Raw genomic sequence first — 6,000 nt, 5'->3', positions numbered from 1 at the left:
AAAAGTGGAAAATGCTTCATTCTTATGTTTGAGAAAATACACCCACAGTTTTCGTGAGAAATCATCAATAATTGTCATCATATAACGACATTTACCTTTGGAGGGAACTTTTGACGGACCCCAAAGATCTGAATGAATATAATCCAAAGTACCTTTGGTTCTGTGCATGACTTTAGTAAAACTAACCTTTTTCTGCTTACCAAAAATGCAATGTTCACAGAAATCAACCTTTCCAGTATAGTGGTTACCAAGGTGACCCTTCTTCTTGAGGATTAGAATTCCCTTCTCACTCATGTGGCTTAATCTCATATGCCACAACTTGGTGTTATCTTTGTTGGGTGAGGCAACAGCTACAGAACCTGTAACTATTGAACCCTGCAACACATACAAACTATCACATCGAATTGCCTTTAGTAACACAAGAGCTCCTTTAGACACCTTTAAAACTCCACCTTCAGCTGAGTATCTACACCCATGAGATTCAAGGGTGCCTAAGGAAATGAGATTTCATTTCAACTCAGGGACATATCTGACACCTATTAAAGTTCTAACAATAACATCATGTGTCTTGATTTTGATTGTTCCTTCTCCAACAACTTTGCATTGAGCATCGTTTCCCAACAAAACAAGACCATTATAAACTGGTTCATATGTGGTAAACCAACCTCTATTGTAAGACATGTGAAAAGTACAACCAGAATCAATAATCCATTCATTTTTAGACCTTTGTTCAGTGTTGGAAGCTACAAAACAATCCCCATCATATTCAGTTTCAACAATACTAGCTTCGACAAATTTTTCTGGTTGTTTATCATTTCCCTTATCTTCTCTATCTTGCTTATTTTTCAATTTATAACATTCAGAGATCTTATGTTCCTTTTTCTTGCAATAACGACAATATTTGGAGTTCTTGCCTCTAGATTTTGACCTAGATTTATACTTATTGTTCCTACCTTTCTCTTGGTTTCTCCTTCTAACTACAAATCCTTCACCAGAACTTTCAAAATGAATTTGAGTATCAAATTTTTCTTTGGCTAGTAAATTAGTCTTGACATCATCAAAGCTTAAGGTAAGATAATTACCGTATAACATAATTTCTTTGAATTGTCGATGCGAGGGTGGTAGAGAAACAATAAGTAAAACGGCTTTATCCTCATCATCAATTTTAACATCCAAATTTTCCAAATCAATTATGATGGAATTAAATTCATCAAGGTGAGATTGGATGGGAGTACCTTCGGACATTCAGAGTGTAAAGAGTCGCTCCTTTAACAGAGTTTGTTTGCAAGACTTTTGGTCATGTATAGAGACTCCAATTTACTCCATATGTCTGTCGTACTTTTCTCGTTGATGACCTCACGCAACACCTCACGGGACAAGCATAACTGGATTGCAGACAATGCCTTTTCATCCCACTGCTCCTTCGTCATAGTGGTTGGTCTCATCATTTTACCTGTCAAAACTTTCTTTAAACCATTCTGGGTGAGAACAGCTAGCATCTGGACTCGCTAGATAGCAAAGCTGATTTTACCATCAAATTTCTCAATATCCAATTTTGACATTATGGAACAATAGATCTTGGTTGAATTATCGAAAAGCTCTGATGCCAATTTGTAGGGATATCGTGTGCGGAAGCGTAATAATTTCAACCAAAGATTATGATAAATTAAAGTAACAAAGAAAATGAGAATGATACCAGAAATTTTTAGGTGGAAAACCCCTTTAAATAGAGGTAAAAAACCACCGACGAGAGAGCCAAAACTTCCACTATAATGGTACTGGGAGTACAATGAATTCCTCTCAGACTAATAGATAAATAGCCCTAAAACAAATCCTCTCTATATGGGTTAAACACTTACACCCAAGAACAGAAATAGAGAGTATATGAAAAGAGAGAGGAAGCAAGTGTGTGTTGCTTGTTTGTTGTGTGTTACATTGCTTGAAGGAAGCCACTATATATATTGGTTCTAGGAGACAACAATAATAAATACAATTAATGGTAATTAACCTCCCTTTGATTGCAATTGATTGTGGCAATTAACCTCCCATTGATTGCAATTGATTGTGGCAATTAACCTCCCATTGATTGTGATTGATTGTGGCAAGTAACCTCCCAATTATGACAAGAAAACGGTTAAAGGTGAGTCATAACCCACAATATATATATATATATATATATAAAAGGTCCAATAATGACAAAGGGTCCACGATAATTATATAAATAAGTACAACTCCCAAAGGATTGGGTACGTAATCATCTAGTACTAAATATTGAGTGTCAAGTGTCGAAGTTTGACTTGAACGTTGGAGTGCCTTTTGCGCAGGAACCATCCAATTCTGGAGTTCAAGAGGAGGAGGAGGAGCGGAAGAGCAAGAAGTTGCAGGAGTTTGTTCAAGAGGAAGGAGTTAGGTGCAGACAGTCCGACTGAGGAGAGGCTCAATAGTTTCTCTTGGTTCCAACCCCATTCGAAAACAATTGGCGTCCACCATGGGGCTGAGAGAATTTGAAGAAGGAAGAAAACAGATGGTGTCAACGAAAAGCATGGGGAACGAGAGGTTGTCTGGTGCTAAGCAGATGACGTTGATGATGTCTCTATAGAGGAGATGGCTGAGATGAAGCGCAAGAATGAGGAGGAGATCCTTGCTCTCCAAAAGGAAAATGAAAAGATGAAGAAGTTAGTGAGGGGGGGTCCATCTAGCGGACCGAGCAACCTAGTTGGGAAGTCCCTCACCACCCCAACCGACCCTTAAACTATTGAAGAGCAGAAAGCAACCCACACCTAGAAGGTCGAGGGCGAGTCCTTTTTGAACAATTCGATCCCCACGACCAGGACCTTGGACCTTTCTAGTAGGCACCCGTTCACTAACTATGAAGAAAATAAATATTATATATACTTCCATAAAACTAACGTACATGGAATATCAATAATTAGTTTCGATAAAAAAAAATATTTAATATTTAGTTTTATTTTTAAATATAAAATACTTTATTTTATTTTAAAGTTTTTTAATATTTACATAATATAAAATTATCAACTCAAGTAACTCTTAATTAAGAACTTATATCTTTAGTAAAAAGTCATGTGATATTTTTAACTAAATTCACAAATGTATATATAGTGTTAACATATCCTAAACAAAATACATATTTACAACACAATTTACCTTAAAATAAATTTTACAGGAAGATTAAAGGAATAATAAATATAAATATATTTTAAAGATAAAAATATCCAACTTTAAAAGAATTATTAAAAAATTTCTCGTCGGTTGACCTCGGTTGGACTTGGAAGTGAGCTCCTAGTTTAGACGACTCTACTTGGGTGTTGAACCGACTTGAAGACGCTTTGTGACGAAGGGGGTTCCACATGTTGATCAAACTCCGATGATCAAGTCAGTGAGAGCATTCAAACTATAAATTTGTATCAGTATAGGGTTCAAAAAAACTTATCTTTACTTGGGGTCTTAAACCCCTTTTATAGACTTTCCTTCAACGTTTTTCATCAATCAGAAACAATAAGAACAGAACATAATTTCAACAGTAAGAACATTCTGTTAAAGTGCACCTTTATTTTCATATGTCATCCCACCTCATTCCTAATAGCTTTTATTTGTATTTAAAAGATATATATACCCTTTTACTAATTCAACTACTCCTTATGTTATTTTCACTTTAATTATATTTTTCGTATAGAATACCTAACATATGGGCCGACCTTGTAATGTGTCATTGAGTCCATACCTGCCCCAAACCGAGCTGGGTATAACCTATCTAACCGAGCTTACTATACTTGAGTGCTTGGATCGAGGACTCGAGCTTATTCGGTCAGTACAAAAATAAATAAAAAATTTACAAATTTTAAAATGAAATTCATTCGTTTCATAAAGACGGAATCAATATAATTTTAAATTTCACAAGAATAAAGTTTGAAAAAAAATATACAAAGTAGGAACTACAAACTTATTTAATCCTTAAAGTAACTTAAATGTGGCAAAAAAAAATCTCTATTGAAATAACTATATTTGACGATCAAATATGAAATGTGAATACATTTCTTAAAAACATTCAAACTTTGAGTCGTGAAAGACATGTGGAGTCTCTTGCTAATTTAAGTACTGAATTATAGAATGGTAAGTTATGGTTTATATATTAGTTGTGATTATTTTAATTTCAAATTGTATAATTGTTTTACACATATCAAAAAACTCTTTCACTAAATTAAATTATCACAGGTTTAAATTAGACTGAATTAAAAATAAATATGCAGGGAGGCCAATTGTTATAAAATAAAACACAATTTTGGAGCAAATGGAGATTTGACTATTTGCATTCTTATTTTTTAAATAAAAAATTTTCAATCTTTTTACTCAATAAATATTAAATTTTGGTCACATTCTCATTTCATTAGATAATAAATATATTCATATTTGCACTCATATATAGTTTTTTATTATTTTAAATATTAATTAAATAGTTTTTTTATAAAAATTAGAGTAAAAAAATAAAAATATCTCAATATTAAAAGGACACACGACTTTTTTTCTTTAATAAAAAAAATAATTATATAAATATCAAAACAGAATATCAAAAGATTTACCTGAATTATTGAAATCAAAAGTAAGATATATTATCATGTAAAAATAATAATAATAAATAAAAATATTAAAAAATAGTAGAAATAATTAAATGTGTATCTTAAAAATTATTTGATTCAATGAAATTAAGATAATGAAATTAAGATTTGTGTTTCCTCAAATACAATAGAAAATCACATAAAAGAAGAAAAAAAAATGTATAATTAAGATTGTAATAAGAGGAAATATAAAATCTAAATGAAGTCTGTGAATTTAAAATAAGTGAAATAATTGAGAAAGAAAACAAAAAAGTTTTGTAGCAAAAGAAAAAAAAATCCATATTAAACAAAACGAAATTAACTAATAAATTATGAGTGTTTTGATATTTTAAAATTGAGAGGTATAATGATAGGGACACCTGTGTATACCCATTAAGTCTAATGGATTAGAGTATCCCATTTTGACAACTGTGCTGCTTAACATAAAATTATATAATAAATTAAAAAATAAATAAAATTTATTGAGTGATAGAAAACAATCACTCAATATATCTATATCTTTAAGAAAATAAAATTAATAATAATTTTTACATAAGATTTCTAAGATATTATGCTTTTAAATGATAATTTGTTATATATTGTGTTATTAAAATGTATATATTTGGTAATAAAATGTATATATTTTTTCTGATATTTTGATTAGGAAGAAAAAAGATATTTTCGATTAGATTCAGGACGACCTAGAAACTTCACTTTTAAATCTTAGAAAGTTTTTCTTGGATTCTAGAATTTCATATGGTTGGGATAAGCTCATATGGTTTCAACAGATTACTCCTTCCTAAACTCTGGTATTTTTGAAAGTTTTTCATAGGTGGATTTCTACTGACCAACACATTCAGCACAAGGTTTGTATATATGAATTATATGTACTATTTTGAAAAGAATGACAAATCTATTCAACACTTTTTACTCAATGTCCTCATGCTTTGTATATTTGGAGTTGAATTCAATAAATTTTCACTCATTCCTGTAATATGGATGACCTCATTTGTTTTGTTAAAAGTGATGGTAGTCCTTTTGTTAATTTGATTAAACTTGTTGCGATTATCTTCTCTACTTGGATTTATTGCTGATAAAAAAAAAATCTTCTCTATTTGGATGATATGACATATGAGAAATTATGTTACATTTCAAGTTAAGATTGAACTTTCCAAGGTCATTTCCACTTTTAAAGACTTCATTTTCCTAGTGAGTAATTTGTCAAATAGTTCCATGAAGAATGATATGTTCAACTTCTTTGTGCTTAAGTTCTTTGACATCAATACTTATAGAAAAGTCCTTCATCCTCTTCCTATTAGATGGGAGTTTCCTTCCCTTAGTTGGGTTAAAATTAATATAGATGGTGTGGTTAGGAATTCTACTGATC

This window comes from Phaseolus vulgaris, chromosome 6, assembly GCF_051622355.1.
Source record: "Phaseolus vulgaris cultivar YP4 chromosome 6, ASM5162235v1, whole genome shotgun sequence".
NCBI classification, from domain to species: Eukaryota; Viridiplantae; Streptophyta; class Magnoliopsida; order Fabales; family Fabaceae; genus Phaseolus; species Phaseolus vulgaris.
The sequence above is the reverse complement of the archived record's forward strand: the minus strand, read 5'-3'. Positions refer to the sequence as shown.